This window comes from Bos indicus x Bos taurus, chromosome 19 (genome assembly GCF_003369695.1).
Source record: "Bos indicus x Bos taurus breed Angus x Brahman F1 hybrid chromosome 19, Bos_hybrid_MaternalHap_v2.0, whole genome shotgun sequence".
NCBI classification, from domain to species: Eukaryota; Metazoa; Chordata; class Mammalia; order Artiodactyla; family Bovidae; genus Bos; species Bos indicus x Bos taurus.
In genome coordinates this window covers 52,500,608-52,510,750 of record NC_040094.1, presented here as the reverse complement: position 1 = coordinate 52,510,750, position 10,143 = coordinate 52,500,608, and the positions used below count along the sequence as shown (strand labels likewise).

The following is a 10,143-nucleotide window of genomic DNA, read 5'->3' as shown; positions in this document are numbered from 1 at the left end:
CCATGGTCTCTCCACTTGTCCTGGTGTTTCTTTTTATTTGTTATTTAATGTCACTCTCAGTAAAGAAAAATTTAAATCGTTAGCACGCATTTTACATTCATCTTTATAACAGGTGATGCCCGTTTGAAACACAAACATAGGCAGAATCCCTGAAATCACGCAACTCATATTTTATAGCTGGTACCTGCTCTCGTTTTCTATTGTCACAAACACAGTACAGACAGGCCACAAAACTAACTCCACTGTTTTTATTTCACTTCCTGCTGTGCCTGATGGGGGAAGGGCGGGAAGAGGGGCCTTGTCCCCCGCTTCCTTCCATATCATCATTTCCAGCGGGACTTTGGGCTGATACTGGAAGGAGCACCAGGAAGAAAAGACGTGACGGGTTCCTTGGTCGGTGGTCACGCCTCCCCCCTTCCCAAATGGCCTGGGAATGAGGCCCGTCACCTCAGCTCTGCAGCTGTGGCTCACTTCCTGCCTGGCTCCCAGCCCCCTACCCTGGTCTCCAGCCTCCTAGAGCCACCCACCTGCTGGCCTCTGCCCAGCAGGCCCTTCCTCACTACCCATCGTGAAACTCCATAGATTCCTCCTCCTGGAAGCCTGCCAGGCCCTCTCCTTCCCCTAAGTGGGCTCATGTCCCCAGACGCCCCTGGATTTACATGCCGTCTCTTCTACCAGATGGGAACTAACGCAAGCTGTCATGTACTGCTGTGGCCCTGGTACCTGGTACCAGGCCTGGAATACTGTGAGTGCTCCTCACAAGAAAGTGGCTTGCTGGAGGGGGAATAGTTAGATAAAGGATGGATGTGCGGATGAATGGACACTTGGATGGGTGGGTTGCTGAACAAGTAAACGAATAAGTGGATGATGGGTAGATGGGTGGATGAATCGGGGGAGTTGGTCAATTGGTGAGTGAGTGACAGATGAATGAGTAAATGTACATGTGAGGGGTGGATAAAAGGATGGGTTGGTGGGCACGGTCTGGACTACAGTCCTCTCCGGGAGGAGCCTCAAGTCCCAACCCTATTAGTTTCACCGTGGTGGGTCTTAAATCAGCCAAATGCTTTCAGTCAGTTTTTGGAGACAAAAACCAGCACTGGTCTCACCATTAAACAGGATAAGGTTGGAAGGATAATGGGATCCCACAGCCGAAACAGGTGGCTGGAAAGTGGAGCCGGGAAACTGGGCCTCCTGGGGAGGCAAGAAGCGGGAAGAATGTTACCCACCTTTGGGCGGGCAGGTGACTTGTTCAGGGGTCAAGCTCCAGAGCCAGGGAGAGTCTGCTAGTTAAGATCTGGGTCACACACAGGTCCTGGCTACCAGAGAAAGGGTGCCCAGTGTCTGGGCTTCCTGTGGGGGCAGAGACCACACGGGCTGGGGGTCCTTCCTCAGCAAGAATCACGCGTGGCCCCTGCTAGTCTCCAGGGAGAGCCCACTGCTCAGGAGCGGGGTCCACTGGGAGGCCGTCTGCTCATGCTGGCCTCCCAGTAGGCCGTCTTTGCATCTCCCCACTTTGGGGACCCCTGGTGGGCAAGGCAGGACCCCCTCTCTTCTTCAAGATGCCCACACAGACCTGGGCTTAAGGTTCTTGACCCACTTACTTGTTTGATCACAGTCAAGTGGTCGTGGGCCCCTGGGGGCAAGCTGGCAGTGTGTTGGGGGTGAGCCCCGGGCATCAGTGGGAACAGGAGGGCAGCGTCCAGCCTGTATGTTAGCCATGGGCACCTCGGTTAGCACCTGGAGCACGTGACAAAATCACATAGAACCCGAGGGCCATATGGAGGGAGATGCCTCAATCCAGGTTCCCAGACTCCTCCTGGGGAGGGATGGGGGGGTGGCACCTGGCAGAGGAGGGGGCGAGGCAGGAGCCAAGAGCTGTTTGCACTCGGAATGTCCATTAACATTCTTCTAAACAGGCCGTGTCATTTTATAAAAGACTGAGAACTCGTCAATGGTACACAAAAGATTTTTGTTATTTCAGAAGTTGGCTGCTAAAAAATCCTCCAACTGCTGCCTCCCCCAGAGGAGACCAGGGGAGAGGCCCCCATCTCCCCTTGTCTCCATGCATGCTGAGACACCAGGGAAGAGCTCAGTTTGAGAAACAGAAGTCAACTTAACGTGTAAAGAGCACAGTTACCCAAACCGTCCCTCCCTTCCAAACCTGGAAGTGCTGCTAGGGGATACAGCCCTCCTGTCCAAGTCCAGATGCGGGTCCCCATCCTTCTCCCCAGGACGCCACTCCCCACACTGCAGGTGGTAGGAGGCTGATGGGGAGGCAGCCCCTCTGCCAGGCAATTTGAAGTGCCCTGAGACCATCCCCCTCTCAGGAAACGCCGGTTGGGACCCTCTGGCCAGAGTCAGAGGTGAACTCAGGCTGGGTCAGTCCCGGTACCCAGGAGGAGCCGACTGTGGGGTCCCCCAGGGAGGAGCACGGGGGGCCTGGACACTTGGACAGGCTCAGCCCTGCAGAGCACGGGACTGAGCCGGCTTGTGAGCAAAGACCAGGTAAGGACATAAATCAGCCACCGGATCACATTTCCTGCTCTGAAAGGTCCTGTAAAACACGGGAGAAAATTGACCTGTCAGGGGGATAGATGGGCAGTGATAGTGGCCGCCAGCCGGGGGCCAGATCCCCCTCCACCCTCAGGATCCCACCTGCGCCGGGTTCCCCCTCGAACCCCCGCAACCCAGCCCTGCCAAGGGTTGGGTGTCCATGGCCTGAGCAGCCCTGGAGCAGAAGTCAGCTGGGGAGGGAGGGGGGAGGAGGTGCGTCTATAAGGCTCCCCTGGGGGGATCTGGCTCCTCACCACCCCCAACATACACACACACACACACACACCCCACACACGGCCTGACAGCTAAGCCCAGCTGCCTGAATCGGCAGGCTATAAAACGGATGGAGACCAGAGATGGTGTCAGCAGACAGCTAGAGTACCTTTTAAAAAATGTAATCTCTTTTTATTTCCCTTCCCCCGGCCCCCTCCTCCCTCCATACCCGTAACCTCCTGGTCACCCCTCTCCCTTCCTGCAGACTGGCAGTGACCTTGGAGCCTGGACCTTTGTGTGGGGCCGCTGGAGCCCTCAAGGACGCCCTCTTCACCTTGAGGAGCTTTCTGTGCTGCCAAGAGCACGCCAGCCAGCCAGCAGGTGGGGGTGGGGGGAGCAAGCTGGGCTCCAAGGTCACCCCGCCACCTGCAACTCCAGCAGCCCTGGGCTGATGCAGGACGTGGGCCCCTGAGGCTGCCAGCTCAAGGGGAAGGGCAGGAGCCCATCTGCCGTCTGCTCACGCGGGGGGCACTCTGGCCTCCTCCACACACCAGCCTGTAGCCACTGGTCTCAGGCAGTCCTTGTACGGCTCCTGGGGCCTCCCATTCTCGCTGGTCCTGAGCCACTCCTCTGGCCCACAGGACTGGGCAGAAGACAGCGGGAGAACCACACACGTCCTTCTGCAACAAGGTGCAGAAAAAGGTACAAACATCCCCATCCTCTGGGGCTAAGGGTCCAGGTGAGCACCAGCCTTCAAGGATCTCCGGAAGGCGCTGGGGTGTTGGGAGGTGGGATGGGCACAGAGACCTGAAGGCCAGGAAGCAGGTTAGGGTGCCAGGGATGGGCATGCCTGAGCAAGGTGGCAACACAGGCCGAGGATCAGGGGCCAGGCCTCCTGTGGGAGACTGTCGCCTAGGGCACAGACCTCTACACAGTGCGTTCCTTCAGTCCCTCCAGCAGACTGACTGCCCTGGGGGATGTGCTTTTGGGGGCAGGGTGGAAAGGGGGTACAAGGATGGAGAGATACCCAGAGACAGACAGACAGGAAGGAGAGACCAGGAGGACGAAGGCCAGCCAGGGCAGAGGGCAGAGGCGAACGGCTGTGTGCTGAGCAGAGCAAGGCAGAAACCATCCCAGCCCCATCCTGGTCCCGGGCTGCCGAGGAAGTCAATAATCTGATGTCATTTTCCAGGGTCTCAGCTGGGCCAGAGGCTCCAGGGGGCTTGGGCTCTCAACTTGAGACTTGTAGCAGCCAACTCTCCCTCCAGCAGAGAACAGGGGAGGGGGCCCCTGAATTCAGGCCTCACTCTAAGCACTGCCCCAGGGTCCCTGCTGGCCCCCCAGGCACAGGTGGCCCTGGGGAGTATCCTGAGTGTGGCCCAGCCCAGGCACCCAAGTCTGACCCAGACCGACTGGCCAAAGGCTCCTGTGTCCCTGTGCCCTTCTCCTTCATCCCCTCTGGAACAATGACTCTTTTAGCGCGTGGGCAAGAGGCCACTGGCTGGCAGAGGCAGGCCTGGCTGGGGTCCCGGGGGCTGGCCCTGTGGCCTGTCGGTGAGCAGGCGGATGACTGATAAGGCAGGAGAGAGAATAAGAAGATACCGGCTAGTCCCAAGGAAGGTGGGGTCCCCTGGTCCCCTAGATCCCTGGGATGGCAGACACCTGGAGGTTGGAAGGCAGCTAAGGGGGGCGGGACTCAGCTGCTCCCTCTGAGCTGCACTCCATTCTCAAGATTTGGGGGACTGGAAGGGGCTCCCTGAAGGTCAGGAGGGTTGGTGAGCCTGAGGGGCCTGGTGTAGTGGTAAAAAGGCAAAAGCTGGGGAGCACTGGTGCAGGGCAGAGCTGTGGGAGGGGGTGTGCCCTCTTTGCAAGACCCTCCCCGGCACCCAGGCGGCCCATCGCCCGCCAGCCCTCTCCTCACTTCCCCAGGCTGAGGCTCTGGCTCCCAGCCACTGCCCAGCTCTCCTCTTGCTGGCCTCTGCACTTTCAGCTACCTTCCCAGCCTTGTGTGTCCCTCTCCTGGGATCTTCCAGGCTTGCTGTGGCCCCAGCCATTGCACCTACTCTCCCACCCTGGGATTCCTTCCTGCTATTGCTGAAGACCCAAGATCACACCCTTGGGGCTTCCCAGGTGGCTCGGTGGTAAAGAATCTGCCTGCCAATGCAGGAGACGCAGGAGATGAGGGTTCGATCCCCAGGTCAGGAAGATCTCCTGGAGGAGGAAATGGCAACCCACTCCAGTATTCTTGCCTGGAGAATCCTATGGACAGAGAAGCCTGGCTGGCAGCAGTGCATGGGGTCGCAAAGAGTCGAACACGACTGAGAGACTGAACACAAAAGATCATATCCTGAATGGAGGTGGTGATCCATTTCCAAGCAGCCTTACCCATCACTTGCACACACACTCCAGGGTCTGGGAGCACGTGCCTCAGGCTCCCAAGGACATGGTGGCAGACAGTGGGAGTTGGCATGGATCCTGTCCGTGGATAGTACGTGCACGCACATACTCACACCAGTGTGCACACACTGGTATCCACGCACGTGGCCCTTTCCCACCCACCCTGTCAGTCTCTGGCTCCAGGCTCTTGAAGGGGATGATAGTCCCAGGGAGTGAGGGCTTGTCTCCCAGCTGCAACAGGCACAGCAAGGTTGGGGTGCTGGTGGGGTAATGAAGGTTATGAGAGGGTAAAGTTCGTGCACACACCCCAAGGTGCCATCTTCCCCTTAGGTCACCCTGCGATGGCCCCTCTCCAGGCTGGGAGGAACTCCCTGACTCAACTCTGTTCCTCCCACAGTCCTTGGGAACCTCTGAGGACCCCTCTGTACAGCCTGCCCAGGTTGGCCCTCTCTTCAGCTTGTTCTGGGTCCGCTAGGACCCAGGTTGGTCTGCCACAGGGCAGAGAGGGGTTAATTCTCTTTGTTTGTTTGTTTTTTAATCTGTATTGTGGATTCACTCTTCTCTGTGCCAGCCCTGGAAGTGGGGGGCCCTGGCTGTGCCTTAGGGTTGCCCTCCCCACCCCCCATCCCTTGCTCAGCCTGAGTCTCTACCCTATTATTTGTCCACCACTGACTGGTTTTATATTTTCTGGCCAGTAACCTGGCCCAGTGACTCTGGACATCCTGCCCAGCAGCAGCCTGTCTGACTGCCCCTCGGGTCCCACCCCTTCCTCCTCTTCCTCGTCCCGCCTGAAATCCTCCATATTAAGTGCTGGGTCCCCGGCGGCCCAGACACACAGGCTTATGTAGGACAGGCTCCGGCTCCCCGGGGGTGACAGATTCAGAAAAGCAGGTTACAGCCAGCGAGCCTCAGGGCCCGCACGTTCTTAAGAAGCATCAGGAAACGCGAGTGGGCACTGTCAGGCCTCCAGGGCCTTCCCTGCATCTCGGGGGCAGCTGGAAGGCGGTGGCTAAGTAAACAGTTGCCAATGTCATTTAGGATCCTCGCATGTGGGGGCTCTGGGCCTGCAAAGGGCTGCAGAAAGAGCAGGCATCAAATATATTCCCATTTAGGCCCCCATTTTGCTGGCATGGTTCCTTTTAATATACTTAATTTTTCCATGTCTTCGAAAAATTGTTTCTTAAAAAAGAAAAAAATTAAGTTTCTTAACTCTAATGAGATAAAGAGAAAATTCACGAAGCCAAGGAGAGGTTAGGTGCTCACATCTGGATTGGCATGCGCTGGGCCACCCACCGTCCGGAGTGGGGCTTACAGAGCCGTGAATCATTTGGGAATAAAAATTCAAGAGGGGGACGTGCACTGGGGACCTTGGGGCTGGGGAGCCCAGCTGGCCCCGCTGCATGTGTGGAGCTCTGTGGTTCCTCTTCATTATCTTTCAGGGCTCCCTCCCTGAGAGACTCGACTTGACCACCCGGGGCCCCCTGCCTGTTCACACCTGAGCCCAGGCCCCCAGGCTAGCCGGAAAGGACCGCGGCTCCCCTCTCCCAACACACCTCTCTCTCCCACAAAATAATTTAATGCAACTTAATGGCTTGAAGTTGATGTAAAAATTACAGGCGTGTGAGGGTGGGGTGGGGTGGGGGCCTCGTAAGAAATCCTTTTGAAAATATAATTGAGTTAATGGAGCCATAACTGTGTCTCATTTTGGGGGGGTAATTGGCCTGCTTTTTGTCACTCTGTCCATTTACATACTCCTGTTTTCTTTTAGCTATTGATTTTTTTCTTTATAAAGTGGGCCACTTTACTGCAATTTTTAAAGCCCCAGTGATGAATAAAAACCTCATCTTCCCACTCATTAAGACACAGGAATTAGCCAGGCTCAGGGCCCCACCAGTCAATTTGCGTAACAATCCTGAGCTGCCGTGTTTCGGTTGGGGCCCAGGGGCTGCTTGCTAATAGCAAGGGATTCAAAAGCAGCAAGAGGGGCTGAGTCAGTTTCCGGAAGGTGGGTCTTGGGTGAGGGGCCTGGAGGACTGAAGGGATCTCCTAAGCCCTGATCTAAGGGTGCCCCTTTCGCCTCTCCCCTTCTGGTTTTCTTCCCTGGCTGCCCAGGGCCTTGGTCCCCTCCCTTGACCTGCACCTGCCTTCTTGTGACTGTAATTCAGAGGCCCCACCTACCTGCCTTTGACTTTGGATCAAGGTCACACACACAGACCAAGGTCACCTGTCCTTTAGAATATATATACATATATATATATTCATATATATATGTATATATACATATATATATTTAAAGTCTTTATTGAATTTGTTACAATATTGTTTTATGTTTTGGTTTTTTGGCTGCAAGGCATGTGGGATCTTAGCTCCCAGATCAGGGGTCAAACTTGTACCCCCTGCATTAGAAGGCCAAGTCTTAACCACTGGACCACCAGGGATATCCTCTGGAATATGTTTTTTAAATTACAAAACCCACGAGCGTTAGTCACTCAGTTGTGTCCGACTCTTTGCAACCCCACAGACTATAGCCTGTCAGGTTCCCCTGTCCATGGACTTTTCCAGGCAAGAACACTGGAGCGGATTGCCTTCTCCAGCACAAAACCCATACACACACAGAATAAAGGAGGCCAATGGGTTCCAAGCGCAAAGGGTCACAAAGAGAAAGTAGCATCTTCCAGAGCCTCAATCTCCAGAGGCAACGTCTGTGGACTGCCCTGTGCCTCCTGCAACTTAATTATTTGATCTCACTCAATGTCTTGGGCATCTTGCCTGTTGGCCCTAGTAAACCCGCCGGTTGTTTTTCCTGACTTCCTAGTACTCCCTTGCCTGTCTATACTGTGGTGTATCCCAGTCTGAGGGGGCATGGAATCCCAGGATGCGGCAATGTCAGTGCTAACGCCAGAATGGTCCCAGGGAAACTGAGACGGTTAGGATGGGTCAGCTTCCATGTATCCGGCCAGCGGCTACTGTTGGATAGATATTTCAGTCGCTGCTAGTTTCTCAACCTGACAAAGGACATTTCTGTTCACATATCTTTGTGCCCTTATGCACATGTGTCTAGAAGATAAAATTCCTCGAAGAGAAACTGCTAGGTGAAAAGCATGCATATTTCAAATTTTGATTGCTATTGCCAAACCACTGGGCAAGTGTGTGCCAATAGACACACTTGCAGTAAGTGGGAAAGCTCACGCTTCCCTCTGTCCTTGATAAAGCTGGAGACAATCAATTGTTTAGGCCTCTGTCATTTGATAGGTGACAAATAGTGTCTGGTAGGATTTTTTTAGAAATCAGCTATAAGACTTAGATAACAATAAAAGCGCTAATTCTAAGCGTCCAGTTTGATGAGCTTTGACAAATCGGTACAGTTGTGTAACCACCCCCAAAGTCAAGATGCAGAACATCCCTAGCAGCCCTGGGAAAGTTCCTTCAGGCCCCTGATCAATCCTCATCTCCCGCCCAGCCTCGGGCCACCATGACCCGCTCTTTCTGTCCCTGTAGAATAGTTTTGCCTTTTCTAGGATTTCGCATAAATGGAACCATGTGAAACGCACCCGTCGTTTTGCTCAGCAAACCACTTTGAGATTCCTCCAGACCGTTGTCACATGCGTCCTGTGCGCTGCCAGCTAGGGCCCACTGCCTGGGGGCCGCGTCTGGACCATTCACCTGTGGCCTAGACACTTGGGCCGGTCCGGTTTAGTGTATTAATGAGCCAGGCTGCTGTGAACACTCAAGTACAAGTGTGTGAACGTGTTTCAACTCCTGGGCAAACACCTGAGTGCAGAACTTGGTCACAGGGCAAGTGGACAAGACCTTTGCTGACCTGTCTCCTATTTCCTGACCCCTATCCCCAGGCTGCCCTGCTTTCCATTCCCCCAGGCAGAGCAAGAGGCCTTCCGCATCCTCTCCAGCGTCCGACACGACTGCCTGTTGCGTTCAGTCCCACGGGGAGGTGTGCAGTGGCATCTCTTTGTGGCTGTAACTTGCTATTTCCCGGGTCAGTTCTGCTGTGTTTGGCATTTGTTAATAACGATGTTTTTTATTGTGGAGAAATTTCAAACATTTTGTGTAATACATTTCTCTTTCTGTTTGTGGTTTTGGAGTTTTGTCACAGTTTCCTTTTATACCCCAAGCGTGATGGCTTCAGCCCCCAGAAATGGTTCCCTCAGGGTGACCCTCCTTATTTTTAGGGGTTTCCAAAGCAATGGAACCTATACCCAGGTTCACAAACTCCCCATCTCCCCAAAACCAAGCCTGCCTTGGGTCCTCATCTAGAACAACAGGGTTTGACCAGGGACACAGGCACACGACCACTGGCCGTCGTCCTTACTGTACTGAGCAGAGACCCTCAGGCAGGAAGACTCTGAGAAGCCCCTGCCTGGTGCGAACAAGGGCTGAGTAGGACAGGGTCAGAGGCCACTCCCTGGCCCTCATGCCCCCTCCACAATCCTGTCCCAGGGAGGGCTCTGGTCCGCATGGGACCGGAGGCTGGGAGAGCAGAGGGCCAGTGTCCCTGTGCCAGACCTCCCAGGATGGATTGAGGAGGCTGCAGTGGTGGGTATGTGTGTGTGCGTGTGAAGGAGCAGGTATGCGGGGAAGGAGAAACCTGGCTTTCCACGCCCTGTGCCCTGGTTGGGGCCCACTCACCAGCTCCCGGGCTGGCCAGTTCACCTCACAGACGCCAGACACACCTGACGTTTCAGCCCCTGGACCTGTATTCCCATCTGTTTTGTGTCATAAGTTAAGAGTCACTGGGAAGCATGAAGCCACCCCAGGCTGGAGCAGAGGCGGTGCAGACAGCCTCAGGTCCAGGGAAGGAACAGCACGGGCTGAAGTGGGAAAGTGAGCCGAACTCCAGGAAAATCCCATTCGGAAACATTTCCCTCAAGTGTTCAGAAAGCATTAGATTCATTGCAACTGCTAACGATCTTTATTCAAATTAAACTGGAAACCCCACAGACTCTGTGATCCTATTGCAGAAAG

The 10,143-nt window shown here is 54.9% G+C and overlaps 1 long non-coding RNA gene across 1 annotated transcript; it reads left to right on the top strand.

Moving 5' to 3' along the window:
- Positions 1-3,219: 3,219 nt before the first annotated feature.
- Positions 3,220-9,250, top strand: LOC113878395. Its single transcript, XR_003506980.1, has 2 exons — positions 3,220-3,468; positions 9,015-9,250. It is a non-coding gene; the product is annotated as an uncharacterized LOC113878395 (long non-coding RNA).
- Positions 9,251-10,143: the final 893 nt, after the last annotated feature.